The sequence below is a fragment of the Momordica charantia genome, assembly GCF_013281855.1.
Source record: "Momordica charantia cultivar OHB3-1 chromosome 3 unlocalized genomic scaffold, Mcharantia_2.0 BLBB01000003.1, whole genome shotgun sequence".
In the NCBI taxonomy this organism is placed as follows: Eukaryota; Viridiplantae; Streptophyta; class Magnoliopsida; order Cucurbitales; family Cucurbitaceae; genus Momordica; species Momordica charantia.
The window spans coordinates 1,133,214-1,150,157 of NW_028275161.1; positions in this window are offsets into that span (position 1 = coordinate 1,133,214).

Consider the following 16,944-nt stretch of genomic DNA (forward strand, 5'->3'; position numbering starts at 1 on the left):
CGATAATTGTAGCTAGGAATTTGGCTTCGGCCCACTTGGTGAAATAATCGACTGCTACTACTGCAAATTTCGTCTAGCACTTTCCTGGCGGAAGAGGTCCTATAAGGTCTATTCCCCATTAGGCAAAGGGCCAATGACTCATTATGCCTGTTAGTGGCTCCGATGGTTCCCATAAACACCCTCATGTATCTTTCTCTTTCGTCGAGTGCGAAGAATTTTAAGAGTGGTACTGTTGCAAAACGCTGACATTTATCGCACTTTTTGGTGAATTGTGTTGCATCATTTTGCATGGTCGACCAATAATACCCTTGTCGGACTATTTTGTGACTTGGGGATCGTGCTCCAGAATGGTTCCCACAAACACCCTCATGTATCTTTCTCATGACTTAGTCAGCTTCGTCGAGTGGGAAGAATTTTAAGAGTGGCAACGAGTAGCCTCTTTTATATAGATTTTCATCTTTAAGCACATATCTGGTTGCTCGTCGTTGTAGTTGTTGGGCCTCTATCCTTTCATTGAGCAGGATCCCATCTCTTAAATACCTGATCAAATGACTCATCTAGCTTTCTTCTGGTTGCCCTTGCTCATCAATATCCATTATTTCCTGAGCTTCTATGCTCGGCTCGGGCAAAATCTCGACCGGCACAGTTCTTCCCAAGTAGGTTTCATAAGCTGCAGCTAGTCGCACTCGTTGAGCTCCACGACCCACTTTACCAGTAAATGTCGTACTCGTTGAGCTCCACGACCCACTTTACCAGTCGCCCTGAAGTGTCTGGCCTTTGCAAGATCTGTCGAAGGGGAAAATTGGTGAGGACAGTTATTCTATGGGCTTGTAAATACGGACGTAATCTCTGAGCCGAAGTGACCACTACAACAAATCTTAGTTTTAATGTCGGACGAAAAAAATGCGGAGGAAACGATGTCGGACAAGAAAAACACGGAGGCAACCATGTCGGACATGCTAAAAAACACGCCAAATTTTTTATTTTAAATTTTTTAAGTATCCATGTCGGGCCTAGCCCGCCATTGTAGTTTTAGTTTTAGTGGCGGGCCAGGCCGGCCATGAAAAGTGCCCAATTTTAACCCTAAATTAAAAATTTCACCCAAAATTTTTACCCACGAAATTTTTTTGCCTCTCAAGCTCTCTTTGCCGCGCGAACCCTCTCTACCCTCTCGTGAAACTGGCGCGAACCTTGCTCCATTGTCGGGGGAAGGGGAGCAAACGATCACGTACAAGAGGCGCGAGCGAGACCCAACAGTGAGGAAGAAGTTCCGGCGGCAGAGAGCGACAAAATCAGCAGCGGCAAGCTTCAATTCGGTGGCAGGGAGCGAATCATCTCAGATCACATATAAATCTCTCCTCCCGCGCCTAAGCTCCGGCTCTCAAATCATCTCTCTCTCGACGCTGTGCTTTTTACCAGACGCCCACCGGCGTTGCATTTTTCGGAGGAGGTTTTCTTGAAGGTGAGCATTACCAATCTCTCTGCATCTTCCTTAATCTCTGTTTATTGAACTCTGGAGGTTATTAGATGGATACTTTGCTGGTCGAAAGCGGTGTAGATGGAGGTTGTAGAGTTACAATCAAGTTCATATCTCTCTGTGGAATGCTCCTATCTCGTCTTTGCATTCAAACTAATAATAATTACCAACTGATTTTTATCCCAAGTTTAAGACAAACATGTGGTTTGAAGAATTGAAAGACTAAAATAGAATAAAATTGGAAAGGAACAATCAATGTGCTTACATTGTAGAAGAAAAAGCAGTAATTAAATTTACTTCTTTAGATGACAACCCATGTGAGTATTTGATGTCCTTGAAGCTTTAAAAAGGCATGTTGTACGTCTTGAAGTGTATTTAGCTTTTTATGAAAAGAAAAATGTCGTTTTTGTGTTTCCAAAATCTCAAATATGTTCGATTATGAAATTAAACAATGTTATGGCTTGAAAAGAGCAAAAAACTGTCTTTCTGTTTGTAAGTTGAAGAATTGGGCAGTGTTTTGAAGCTTCTTTTCTCCAAATTTTCATGTAGACGTTTTTGAATTTTTGGATGGGAAAGAAATGTTTTTACCTAATAAGAAGTATTTTTCAAATTTGTTATGATATTTGGTTATGTGTTTTTCAAACTACTGAAATGGTATGTGTTTTTAGCTAGGGTGTAGTGGGTTAAATAGGGTAAGAATTTCCTTGTCTCTCGAGAACGGTGGAAGGCAAGCTTATTGAGGGGGATCAGGCTATTGAGGGAGAGGTCCTTTCCTTTTTTTTCTTTGTTGTATGGACCTCCCTTGACTTCTCAATGGAGGGTCTAGATTGGTATCCTACTTTCGAGTTTGAAAGGTAAAGCTTGGAAGCCCCTTTTTCTTTGTGAGAGATTAGGAAGGTGGTTTTTGATTTTGAAGGAGACAAGTTGCAAGGTCCAAATGGTTTATCGATGGCCTTATTTTAGGAGAATCGAGAGCATATTAAAGGCGATCTTTGGAGAGTGTTTTCTGAGTTCCAGAAAAAAGGTATTATTGATGCTTCTATGAATGAAACCTTTGTGTGCTGTCCAGAAAAGGAGAAGGTTAGGAAAATGAGACTTTAGACTCATCAGTTTTGTCACAAGCCTTTATAAGATCATAGTTCAATTACGCATCTTGTCAAACTACTAAAATGGTATGTGTTTTTTTATTTTCAAAACTGATGAATTAGTGTATTCTTCAAAATTTCGACTTGTTCAGTTTACACAATTTTTATTTGAAAAAATCCCATCGTGAAACAGAAAAAGGGGTCCGAACAAAGATTAGTTCCTTGTAGGTAAACTTTCTCAAGAATACGTTTAGCTCTATTTATTTAACCAGAATGGGTCTTGATTCTTTGCAAAGGTGCTCTAATTCTTCAGGAGCGGTTAGATTCTTATTCTATTTGCAAGCTGAATATCTTCATGGTGCTTACTCTCGCCCCGTTAGTCCTCCAACTCCTTGTCACTGTAACTTTAGTTCCTCTTTCAAATGGCGCTTTGCTGAGGCTTTGGCTACTCAAACTCGAGTCTATTTGATGATTAGTTCTTTGGTAATTAGGCTCAACAACCAATCTTCACATCTTGTGGCCTGCTTATGTTTGAAGCATGAAAAGAAGATAATCTTTGGTGAGTGACCTTATTTGGGTTTATATTGGACCTAAACACATGAATCTGTTGACTTTCAGATTGCTCCCAGTTGTCTATGTTATCAACCATAAATTGTTGCCAAATATACTATTTAGAATATATTTGATTACCAGTATGTTTTCTGTCATGAATTTGGTTACTAATAAATTCTTTATTGTATAGTTCATGGCCTCAAACTGGAGTGCCCATCACAAGTTGTTTTAGAACTACACTACTTTCACTATTAATTTTGATTTGATGGCTTTTGTTTGATTCTTCCTTTTCAGAGTTGGGACACCGTCTTTTAGGCTTTTTTGTTTGGCTGTAACCTTTCTATGAATGAATTCCTCATCAATCTCTGAATGAAAATTTCACCAATACTCTATGGCACAAGAGATTTGAACCTCTTCAGAAACTATTGTACTGTTTGTTCTTTTGACTTGTTTTCCTTTTCCTTTTCTGTTTGTTTGTATATTATTATTATTGTTGTTGTTGTTATTTAATTATTTTGAGATGGTGAAGGTGTGGATAAATCTATGATATTGATTGCGTGGGCATTTAGATCTAGATCAAACGGAAATTGTCCTTGGTTGATGATAATTTTATTTTTTGTATCATAATCTTTTAGAATAGCTGCTGATTTTTCCCCCTGGAATTTTATTACAGGCTGTGCGTGGAGGAGGACAGATAGTATTGAAGGGGCTTTACGCTGGTTTGGGTGGAAATATTGCTGGTTTGTTGCCGTAAGTACCTTCTAGAGGGTATTAGTTCCAAGTATCTTCTAAGATTTTAAGCTATGAGTTATTATTATAGAATTCACATCATTGTTACGACTTACATTTTATGTTAATGATTCAGCAACCAAGATGATAATTCTTCATTTGGGAACAACAAACAATCACTTTTACTCCTTGGGCACGTTTCATTTGTGTCTTTAGATTTTCATCACCACCACAGATCATTTTCAGAATCATGCGAATTTCTAGTCCAATAAGTGTATTGTGGATATCAGGACTCAGCGGGTGATACCGTGATGTTTTTTTTTTAAATCCCTGACCAGCTATTACACCATGTCTTCGAGAATATTGAAGGTCACAGGTTTATAGTTTTCTGAAAGCAAATTGATGGAGAATATTGAAGGTCTCTATGGGGATTTAATTAGTGATAAGTCGTGGATGACAAAAAATAGAATGTTAACCGAGTATAGTATAGGGGTTGAGATGTTCATTGAAAATGGATTACGACATTCAAAAAGATCAAATGTCATTTGTTGCCCATGTTTAAAGTGTGTAAATGCAAAGTCTCAACATGTGAATGTAGTAAGAGATCACTTATTTGTTTATGGTATTGATCAAAGCTATAAGACATGGATTTGGCATGGTGAATCAATATCGATTAAGAGAAACATCGAAAGTATGTCTACTAGTGCACAAGAACAAGTTGAGGATGACGATTTTGATGACACAATAGGGATGTTTGAGGCTGCATATGATTACTTTGACAATAGTCCAGAAAATTTCGAGGAGCTACTAGGTGATGCGAAGAAACCATTATATCCAAATTGTAAGAACTTTACCAAAATATTTGCATTATTGAAGTTATATAATTTGAAAGCGAAATTTGGATGGAGCGATAGAAGTTTTACAGAGTTGTTGGCATTAGTTCGTGATATGTTACCAAGTCCTAATGAAATTCCAAATTCTATGTATCAAGCAAAAAAAACTTTATGTACTCTTGGGATGAAGTATGAGAAGATTCATGCTTGCCGCAAGGATTGTTGCTTGTTTAGAAAAGAACTCTCAGATGCAGATGAATGCCTCATTTGTGGAACATCAAGATGGAAGTTTCGTAAAGATTCAAAGGAAGCAATGAAAAATGTTCCGGCCAAAGTCATGTGGTACTTCTCTCAAATTCCAAGATTTCAACGAATGTTTCGAAGCAAAGAAATATCAAGTTTGTTGACTTGGCATGCCAAAAAAAGAGTAAGTGATGGATATATACGACATCCAGCAGACTCAATTTCGTGGAAAGAAGTAGACAAATTGTGGCCAGAGTTTGGTCTAGAGCCTAGAAACCTTCGTCTTGCTCTTTCAACAGATGTGGTCAATCCACATGGTGAACAAAATAGTAAATATAGTTATTGGCCAGTTATGTTGGTGACATACAATCTACCCCTATGGTTGTGCATGAAGCGAAAATTTCTGATGTTGACTGCATTAATATCTGGTCCCAAACAACCAGGAAATGACATAGATGTTTATTTAGCTCCATTAGTTGATGATTTGAAGAAGCTTTGGAATGATGGAGTTGAATGTTTTGATGCATATGAAGAACGGTGTTTTACACTTAAAACTATTTTACTGTGGACTATTAATGATTTTCCTGCGTATGGGAATTTGTGTGGTTGTGCGGTAAAAGGATATCACGCATGTCCAATTTGTGGGGAGAAAACTTCATCCATTTATTTGCCAAAAGGGAGGAAGGTGGCGTATCTCGGGCATCGTAAGTTTTTACCTCGTAATCATCCATATAGGAAGCAGAAGAAAGCATTTAATGGTAAACCAGAATTGAGATTCGCTCCTGAACCATTAAGTGGAGTAGAAATTCTTGCAAAAACAAGTGGACTCCAATATTCATTTGGTACGAAAGGAAAAAAATGATGGAGATCTTTCAAATAGTTATTGGAAGAAGAAGTCTCTCTTTTTTTTTTTTTTTTTGAGTTGGAGTACTGGAAGCATCTTCATGTGCGGAATTGTTTAGATGTGATGCACATTGAAAAGAATGTGTGCTCAAATCTTATTTGCACATTACTTGATATTCCAGGAAAATCAAAGGATGGATTACAAGCTCGCCTAGATTTGGTCGAATTGAATATTAGATCAGAGCTGGCCCCTCAAGTGTGAGAGAAAAGGATATTTTTACCTCCAGCATGTTATACATTATCACGAGTGTGGGTACTATTTGCAAAAGTATATACGAGAAATAGTGCGGAACCCTCATACTCATATTACTGAACTTGTACGTATTATCATATACCTTTATGTGTTTATATATGATTTGTCATTATATTAGTATTATCTTTCTTTTTCTTTTTTTGTAGTTTAATACAAAAAGTGTCTATCAACAAGAAGAAATCGACGAAGTTCGAATAGAATGGACATCTTTTGTTAGACGATTTGTGTAGTACCTATGGATTCATTAGTTGTGTTTATTTGATGTAAGTATTTGGTTCAGACTACTTTCTGTGTAGTAATTGGTAGATTAGAAATACTTTGTCTTGTTTATAATATGTAGAGGTTTGAAGTTTGAAGTTTGAAGTTTGAAATTTACTGCATAACATATTAGTTTTGGATTTATTATAGAAGTATTTGACTGGATGATGCTGAAGTCTGGATTCGTATGCTGAATGTAGTTTTGTTGGAGGGACGGGCGGTCCCATTTGTTCTTGTGTGGAAGGGTGTTTATATAGAAGTGTTTGTTTTGTTTATAACCATGCTAGTTTTGAGTTATTCTAAAAGTGGAGAGGTTATGTTGAAATTTGTACTTTTGATTATTTGTGTTTTGAGTTTAAGGTTAGTTTTTGAGTTAAGTTGGAAGGAGATATATTGGTTGGTTAGTTTTGAGTTATATTCTAAAGTGGGGAGGTCATGATGAAATTTGTACTTACTCTTGATTGTTTGTGTTTTTGTTAAGCTTTTATAGAATAGGTTGGGATTGAGAGATATATTGTTGGCTAGTTTTGAGTTATTCTAAAAGTGGAGAGGTTATGTTGAAATTTGTACTTTTTAATTATTTGTGTTTTGAGTCTAAGGTTAGTTCTTGAGTTGTGTTTTAGAAGATCATGATGTTGAAATTAGTTTTACTTGCATATTAGTTTTTGAGTTTCAATAATATTGAGATTTATTTTGTGAGAATAGGTTGGAAGAATATATATTGGTTGGTTAGTTTTGAGTTATATTCTAAAGTGGGGAGGTCATGATGAAATTCGTACTTACTATTGATTGTTTGTGTTTTTGTTAAGCTTTTATAGAAATAGGTTGGAAGGGAGAGATATATTGTTGGCTAGTTTTGAGTTATTCTAAAAGTGGAGAGGTTATGTTGAAATTTGTACTTTTGATTATTTGTGTTTTGAGTCTAAGGTTATTTTTTTAGTTAAGTTTTAGAATAGATATTGTTTTATAATGGATGAATGTGTTAAAAGTTTTAGTTGCATATTCAGATATTATCATAGGTGTGAAGGAAATATATATAGTTGGTTAGCCACGTCTGGGCAACCAACTATATTTTTAATTTATTTATTCACGAAATAATGACGGTCAATATCTGTCACGAAATATAGTCATTCCATGACGCACATATCGATGTAGCTACAGTGACATACAAACAATGTCACACAAAAGATGACGTACAAACAATGGCGTACAAACAATGACGTACAAACAATGGCGTACAAACAATGTCGAACATACAATGACGGTCAGAAAACAAGGACAGTCATAAAGATGTTGGTCGGCACCCGTCATTGTTATTCTTTCATGACGGCACGTCCGTCATGGAAAACGCTATACATGACGTGCAATGCCCGACCTTAAAAGGGTCGTTTCATGACGGCCATGTCCGGATGGAAAGAAAATATACATGACGGGCAATGCCCGACCTTAAAACTATCCGACATGAAAGGGAAACAAGGACACTCGTATAGATGTCGGTCAGTGACCGACATGGTTAATAATTAATGTCGGGCAATGCCCGTCATGAAATAGCAGATTTGTTGTAGTGGACCAATGCTAATGCCAATTTCTCCACTTATGGGTATCTAACTTCTGCGTCTGCCATTGCTTTACTTGTGTAGTAGATTGGAGATTGTCGCCCATCTTCTTCTTTTATCAACGCGGAACTCACTGCAGTGTCAGAAAAAGCTAAGTACAAATAGAGCTCATCACCAAGGATCGGCTTTGAGAGGAGTGAGGCTGTCCCCAAGTATTGCTTTAGCTCTTTAAAGGCAGCCTCGCACTCTTCTGTCTATTCAAATTGCCCTTTCTTCCTTAGGATTTTGAAGAACGGCAGACACTTGTTAGTTGAGCGACTAACAAACTTGTTGAGTGTTGCTATTCTCCCGTTGAGTCCCTGTAGTTGCTTTAAATTTTTGGACGGACCCATTTCTAAAACAGCTTTGATCTTATTTGGATTGGCTTCGATTCCCCTTTGGTGCACTAGGAATCCCAGGAACTTGCCTAAGGTCACTCCAAATGTACACTTAGTTGGAATCAGCTTCATCTTGTACTTTCTTAAGACTTAAATGCTTCTACCAAATCCTCATCGTGTTGCTGATCTTTTTGACTATTTACCAGTATATCATCCACGTAGACTTCCATATTTTTGCCGATTAAGGCTGCAAACATTCGATTTACCATTCGTTGGTAGGTCGCACCTACATTCTTCAACCCGAACGACATTGACAAAAGAGGTCTTCTCCTGATCTGGTAAATGCATCTTGATTTGGTTATACCCAGAGTCGGCATCCATAAAACTTAATCTTTCATGTCCAGCGGTAGCGTCAACTAGTTGATCTATTTGAGGCAAGGGAAAAGAATCCTTTGGACATGCCTTATTTAGATCTTTAAAGTCGATGCACATTCTCCATTTGCCATTTAACTTTTTTACCAACACTACGTTGGATATCCACGGGGGGTAATGCACTTCTCGAATGAAGCCTTCTATCAGTAGCTCATCTACCTGTTCATCCACAATCTTGTTCATTTCTTAGTTGAATGCATGACGCTTCTATTTCACTAGTTTACAGCTTTTGTCGACGTTGAGTCGGTGTACCATGACTTCTCGATCGATTCCTGACATATCCTCATGTGACCATGCACACGTCGGCATTACTTCTGAGGAAGTTTATATGGTTCTTTCTTTCTTCCTCTCCCAACCTGGTTCCAATGTTGACTCGTCAATCCTCGGATGTCAAAGGAATAGATTCCACCTCCTCAGCCGGTTCTCCCCTACCGGGGGTGGTCGGATTTAGTCGATGACCAGGGTTCAGGCTTGCTTCCCCCGAGTGGTCAGCAGCTTCGTTCAGGCTCTTTTTTTTCGAAACGTTGTTGGCTTCCACCAAGGCTCGCGTCGACTTGCTCCATTCTACCCTTCTTGGATCTGGGTTTCGCCTCGGTTAAGTTTGCTTGAATTGTATTGTTTCCCCAGAGATGGCGCCAATTGTTGATGCTTGAATTATACTCTCTCGGCTGCCTCCGAGGTTCGCACCAAGCTCAATGATCAAGGGACCGAACACCTGCAAAACTGAACAAAACCTAAACCAGTGTGACTTTTGTCACATGGGCTCCGATGCTTAAGTTAGCAAGAGAAGAGTTAATAATTAAAGTAATTAGGGTGTTATTCTTACTTACCTTAGGTTTAGGCAACATGATTTATTTATAGTCGCTTGGAAGGTTCTAGAACCTTCTAAATGAGTCCTAGATGATTGTTGTGAAGGCCCAATGTTTCGTAGACAATAGAAGAGAGAGAATGCTGGGTTGAGCACCGAGCTGGGGTATTAATTGGTTGGCATAGGAACCGGGGGGAGAGATCGAGTAATCTCCTGACCCCGAAGGCCAAGATATCTTAGTGCCGAGGTGATCTCGGCGTCGAGGTGGGTCGGCTTTCAAAAATGGGCCGACCCCAGTCGTCGATGACCTCGAGTTTCTTCACGGTCCGACCTTTATTTTCGTTTGTTCTGTTTTGTTCCCTATAACATAAGGTTAAGTCTCAATCTAAGCCAATTTGGGCTAAAAAGTTTCTTAAAGAGAAATTTAGGATCAAATAGGGAATGAGATTAAGCCCTTACCTTAAGAGTGAGCAAAAAACTTCGAAAAACCAATCTGATCGACCAAAACCGATCGATCCAGCGTTAGTCGGTTGATTTGATGAAATATTCGATTGGAGTCAAATTTTTAATTATATAACCGAGTTGTTGGTCGATTGGTTTGGTCAGAAAAGTGATTTCCGACCAAACCGACCGACCATTTGTTTTATTTATTAAAAAAATAAATTCATGGTCACTGGTTTCAAGGTATCTTAAAAAACTATTTAATTTGATTTTTTTCTTTTTCCATTCACCTCCTCTCTTTTTTTCTTCTCCTCTCATCTGAACCTCGTCGCAGCACACCATCCACCCCATTTTTATTCCTCATCTTCTATTTTATTCTTCCCACTTTCGAGTGTGCGCTTTAGTTTTCTTGCAGCTAGCGCGCTTTACTAAAAAGACTCGGCATTCAGGCGAGCCACCCGGTGGTGTGGTACCTAGTGGGTTTAATACGCCGCCCTGCCAAAACGGCTCCGAAACAAACAACAAAAAGGTGTGTGCCGCACTCAAGAGGGATTGCCAGTGATATACTCGAGGAAGGTGGGGATGACGTCAAGTCCGCATGGCCCTTATGGGCTCGGCCACACACGTGCTACAATGACAATTACAATGGGAAGCAAGGTTGTAAGGGAATGCAAATCCGGAAAGATTACCTCAATTCGGATTGTTCTCTGCAACTCGGGAACATGAAGTTGTAATCGTAAGTAATCGCGGATCATTCTTCTCGCCTCTCGATCCTTATTTCTTATCTTTTTCTTTTTTCTTTTTCATTCTTCTTCTTCTTGTCTCTCGAATCACAAAAATCCTGCTTAGCGCCCATGTCTCCCCCAACTTCTTTTCTACTAGATTTCATGCAGTCATGACTCTAGCAATAACATCCTCCACCAAAAAAAAAAATTGTTACAAAACCGAAGAAATTGACCGACCGAATCAACTAGTTGGTCAATCGATACAAGCTAGCATAACATATAAGTCGGTTTCCATGATAGGAAACCAACTAGTTCGGTTTTTAGTGTCAGGGTCAGCCGAAAACTAACTTCAACCGACCGATACTCACCCCAACCTTAAACGAAGAAGCTAAAAATGGCCAAGTCAAACATTAAACAAAAAGTCAAGCTAACAAGAAAAAGTCCAAACCCATAAAAATAGGAGAAATTTTGGTTAGTGGCTATATTTAACCTTTCATAATAAAAAATGGCAAAAAAAACATTATAATTGGTAGGAATGACCAATAGTAATTTTTTTAGAGGTAAGTGTAATTTGATGATTTGTCCATGTCTTTTTTTAGACTTTTATATATACACACACATATATATACGTATGTATGTGTATATACACACGTATGTATGTGTATATACACACATACGTATGTATACATATATATATATTGACCTTTTTAGACTCATATTTAGTTTCATGACAACCAAATTTTTATTTTAAAACCACCTCATCCCATCTTTATACTTTCTTAATGCTCGGTTTGGTAGGTTGGTTTTTGAAGGGTTTCAAAATCATAACTGATTTCAAATGAATTCCTCTAGTACCACATGATTTTGAATGATTTGAAATCTTACCGGATTTAAATTCTTGTTTTTACATTAACAAAATTTCCGAATCAAAATGGTTAGATTTTGCAGGATTTCATAGAATTTCAAAATAAATTACTTATTTAAACTTGTTAAAAGCTCAAATCAGTAAAATTTTTATTTCATTTTCATTTCTAGTAACATCCAAACAAAAAATTTTAATTTAATAATTTCAAATCATTCTCTTTTCAAACAAGATAAAAATTTAAAATCATTTCTCATATTTCAAATCACGGAATTAATTATCGAAAATTTTTGCCTCTCTCTTCTATATTATTTCAAAATTATTATCAAATATGGTGGGTCTCAATATTTCTTATAATTTTTTTTTTGTTTTTACATATTATAGATTTTTTTTCGTTCATATTTTTCAATTTTCGATTTGATTTGGTATTATTTTAATTTAAGATTTATTTTTTTATGTTTTGTTTTGAAAATAAATTTTTAGACTTCATATGTCGTTTTAGATTTTTTTTAATATAAAATTTTGTTTTTTCAATTTTTATTTCAATTTTCAATTTAGTATTTACCATGCAATTTTAAATTTTTTCCTTGGTTTGGTGCACTGATTTTCTTTAATTTATTTTTGATACATCATATTTACACTTTATTATAATATAATTTATTTTACTAATATTTTATACTATTTTTAGGAAAATACTTGGTTCCTTAACGGTGAGAACCAAATTTTGTGCTCGCCCCCTTTGAAAATTGACTAACTCATTATTTAAGAAAAAAAAATTCATGTTTTTCATTTCTCTCTCTTAACTATCAAATAAATGGTGGTAAGGACAAGGTTCCTCTTTCCGAGTGCAGTATTTTCCATATTTTTAAATTTCTATTTAATATTAATCTTTTACAATGCAATTAATAGATCCACTCTATTTTATGCTTTTTAATATCTTTATGTACGAAACGTAAAATAAAGAGGAGATAGATGAATATTAGAGGCACACTCCACACCATATGCTGGGCATGGAAGGATGCATTAAATAGAGGGAAGAGACATACACGTGTAACTTAACGATTGGAGACAAAATAACATAAAGTAAAAGCTACGTAATAGACATTAAAACGACCACGTATTAGCCCTTAGTCTATCATCCACCCACAAATGAGCGGGGTTTGTGAACCACCGTAAGCTTGGTACGATACTCATAAACCTTGGAGAAGCAAGTGCTTTGGTTCATAACATCTGCCAATTGGTCCTTTGAAGGGACAAAATTTACAACCAGTTGATTACGTGATGATCAATTTCAATATGCTTAGTATGATTATACAGGATAGGGTTTGCTGCTAAGTACGTAGCACTAATGTTGTCACGTAGTAGAAGCAGTGGACCAATAAGCTTGACACCAAGTTCATGTAGAAGTGCTTGTGTGTAAATAATATCAGCTATAGCGTTATATATGCCTCTATATTCAGATCACTCAGCACTTGAACGCGATTTTTATTTCCCGGAGGTCCATGAAATAAGATTATTCCCCAAAAAGGTGCAAAACCCACTAATAATGTGTCGATCGTCTGGGCAACCAGCCCAATCGGTATCTGTGTAAGTTGTCAGAGAGAGATACCAATTTAGTCAATAAAATACCATGAGCAGAGGATATTTTGAGATATTGAAGTAGGTGCTTCGCACAATTCCAATGAGATGTGGTAGGGGCATGAAGAGATCGACATAATTGTTGATTGTGTAGGAAATATCCAATTGGCGAATGGGCCAATCAAAAGTGATTGCAAGTGAAAGGACAACACAGATAGATGTGGGCTTGACTACTCGACTAAAGGTGTCAAAATAGTCTATTCCATGAGCTTGAGTATAACCTTGAGACACTAAAAGTGCTTTGTATCGACCAATATTTCCATTAGGCTTAAGCTTTAGATGGAACACCCACTTTGATCCAACAGATTTTGTAGAATGTGGAAGTTCAACCAAGGACCACGTATGATTTCGAATTAAGGCTTGGTATTCATCCATCATTGCTTGACACCAGTCAGGATCTTGTAAAGCAACTGTGTAGTTACAATGGTTTCGAACTCTATTAAGTGCTAGTATTAGAAACAAACATCAACCAATAGTTTTGGGCTTAAAAATTCCAGCCTTGGAATGGATGATCATAGGATGTATATTGGTAGGTGTGGCGGGAGGGGGGAACGGTTAGTTTATGGAAGGGGAAGGAGGAATAGATAGTTGTTCAAATTCTGAGATGTGAGAGGTGGTTTGGGCATTAAATGTTGATGAAGAAAAAGGAGACTGTGTTTTAGTAGTGTTGGATAGGGAAGAAGGTATAGTTGGTTGAAGGGATGGGTGGGGAATATGCGCATTAGAATGGAAGGAGGGGCATGTGGGGGGAGTTGGTGGTGGTAAGAAAGGTTGAAGATGTAAGAGGGATGCATGAATTATTGGAATGCAAAATAAATGAGGAAAAATAAGTGGTGAACATGAGATTCCAAAACTGTGGGTACTGTTAAGGAAGAATTGGTAAGAAAAGGAAAAGACGACTGAATGAAGATAACATGACGAGAAATATAGAAACGTCCGGACGTGTAAAATTTGATTTGGCATCTGTTGGAGAAAGCTTATAGAGACCACAATCAAGATGGCCCCGAAGAACAACCATCTTAGTGAGAAGATCCTTCACAAGAAAGAAAGTGGGATAAAATTCTACAAATGTTTTATTATCATGACAAAGTTTGGCAATAGTGATCAAACGGTAGAGATAATTGAAGGGTATACAAAACAAATTGTAGTTTAATAGGAGGGGAAGAAGAAGATTGTTGAATAACAATAGAGCCAATGTTTATAATGGGAAGAGACTTACCATTTCCAATATTAACCTGTTCACCACCAGAATACGAGTTGGATTATTATACTAGAGGAGAATTGTGGCTGAGAAGTTTTTGACCAACGTTGGTTGTATGGTGGTTTTCTCAAAATACCAGCACTTGCATATTGTTTATTATACTAGAAAGGATTTGTGGATGGAGTAGAGAATGTACCTTAGTCTTGAAAATTTCCAGAAGCATTTCCAATTCTTTGAAATTGTCCACTCTTGCCATTTTGGGTATTGCTTTTCAGAAAGCATCTTTGTTACTGAGATATGACCAAGTTAGCAAGATTTGCCTGGGCAAAGTTTAATTGTTCTGTTGCTATCTATGTTTCCAACCTTGCCTCATACGTAAATAGTAGGCTATCGATAGGCTATCGATATACTCCAACGGAGGCTGGTCGATTTTGTTTTGAATAGAGGTCACGAATGTATTGTATTATGTAGTGAGCCCTTCAAGAATGTAGTCGAGGTGATCACTCTATGATAATGGCTCCCCTATAGTAGAAAATTTGTCAAGGATATCTTTGATGGCGGCGAGATATTGCATCATGGATAGACCATCCTTTTTTTTATCTTTTGTAGTTGTACATGAAGACCCATTATTCTAGCAGTAGAAGGGGATTCAATACAATCAACGAAGAGAATCCCAAATTTCAAAAGTAGTTGAACAACCAACAATTTCACCCCATCTTTTCCTCTGTAAATGAAGAATAAAACCAACTCATGAATGTGCTATTAAGATGTTGCCAAATATAATATTGTTGACTTACTTGAGGTGGGTTGTCATCAACAAACTGAGGAGGAGAAGGCAATGAGCCATCGATGAAGTTTTGCATTCCTTGAGCAACAATGACATCAAGTAATTGATTTTTCCATAGAATGTAGTTCTTGTCATTGAGTTTAACGGAAAAAAGTTGAGTTTGGGTTGTTGGAGGTGATAATCGGAGGAGGTGGGGAGGTATCAAATGGTTTGTAATGCCAGTAGATGGAGCTCCACCACTGTTAAAAGAAGAAGAAGAGATGTCAAGAATTTCATAACAAGAGTTGTGGCTCTGATAACCATGAATGGAATGTGTACAATAAAGAGGAAACACGAGTATTAGAGGCACACTTCAGCTCCATATGCTAGGCACAAAAAGATGCATTAAATAGAGGGACGAGACATACACGTGTAGCTTAACTATTGGAGACATGATGGAAGAAAGTAAAAGCTACAAAATACACATCAAAACGACCATGTCTTGGCCCTTAGTCTATCACCTTATTATACATTCTCCTTTTATGTTTACTCTATTCCCTTCTGTATATTGGTTTACACTACTAGAATTGAGGCTTTTCCCGATGAAAAAAAACGTCGGAAAAAACTTTAAAAACATTGGGAAAAGCTATCTCGACGTTTTTTTTTTGTTTGGCAAAAGGTCAGGAAAAGACCATCGGAAGAGCCTTTCCGATGATAATTATCACTACTCGCTTGCATATATTGGTTTAGATACAGCGTATTTATTGATTTTTTTACCACTGTAACACCCGAGATCAAAGATTTGGAATCCTGAGCATGGACATTACAAATGATATTAGAGTGCAACCTCTCCTACTACTATGTAGTACAGGGATGAACCAAGTGAAAGTTGGTGGGCATGTGACACTAGAGTAGAGAAGAGAGGTATATGAACGAACCAACACCACATTCGAATAAGAGAGATCCGAGATCAAGGAAAAAATTGTTCAGAAAAATAAGAAATCAAAGTTGGAAAAACGTTGAAAGATAAAAATAATGAAAAAAAAAACGAATAAGATTGAAGCGGAGGAAAGAACCTGATTAATGGAAATGAGCGGAATGTAATTTCACGTATGATAGTCACATCAAAAAAGGTACTAGAATAATAAAATTTTTCAAAAATCGGACATATCTCATTAACATCGTCAAGTTTAGGTCAGTCAAGCGACGAAACTGCAACACCCTCCTAGCTCTTTGACGCACTACCCATGCCAACTGAATGCCTTCCTCTCCGCAGTAACGCAACGACCTATAGTCGGTCCATCTCCGAGCGATGCGATCTCCTCCAAACTCAAGACCTGCTGACCTCGATTGAACCAAGATTCATTTTACCCATCCACCTATTGGCATCAACTTTCGACTGCAGAACCCTTTCGACATCAATCCAGCATAGACCCAAACCAATTCGGTAAGAGTCAATTGGCAACAACTTTCTTAGATCTCCTTTTAATTTCAATTTCATTAAAGTATTTCAAATTGGTTGTGAATACTAATTAACAATGTAGCAGATTCTAATTCAGCAAAAGTTGAATAGAAGCAGATGAACAGTAAAAGGAAAAATTAAGAACAGAGGGAAGAAAAATGCCGCACACGAGTTTAGAGTGGTTCGGCTAAATCATGCCTACATATGAGAGAGAGAGAAATTCTAACACAGGCCCTCTATACACATCAAGCCAACGTGGGTAACAATTGGGCTTACACATCAACAAGATTAAAAGCCCAATTGATCAACAGCTAATGATCTTTAGTGCTATAAATCAATTCGA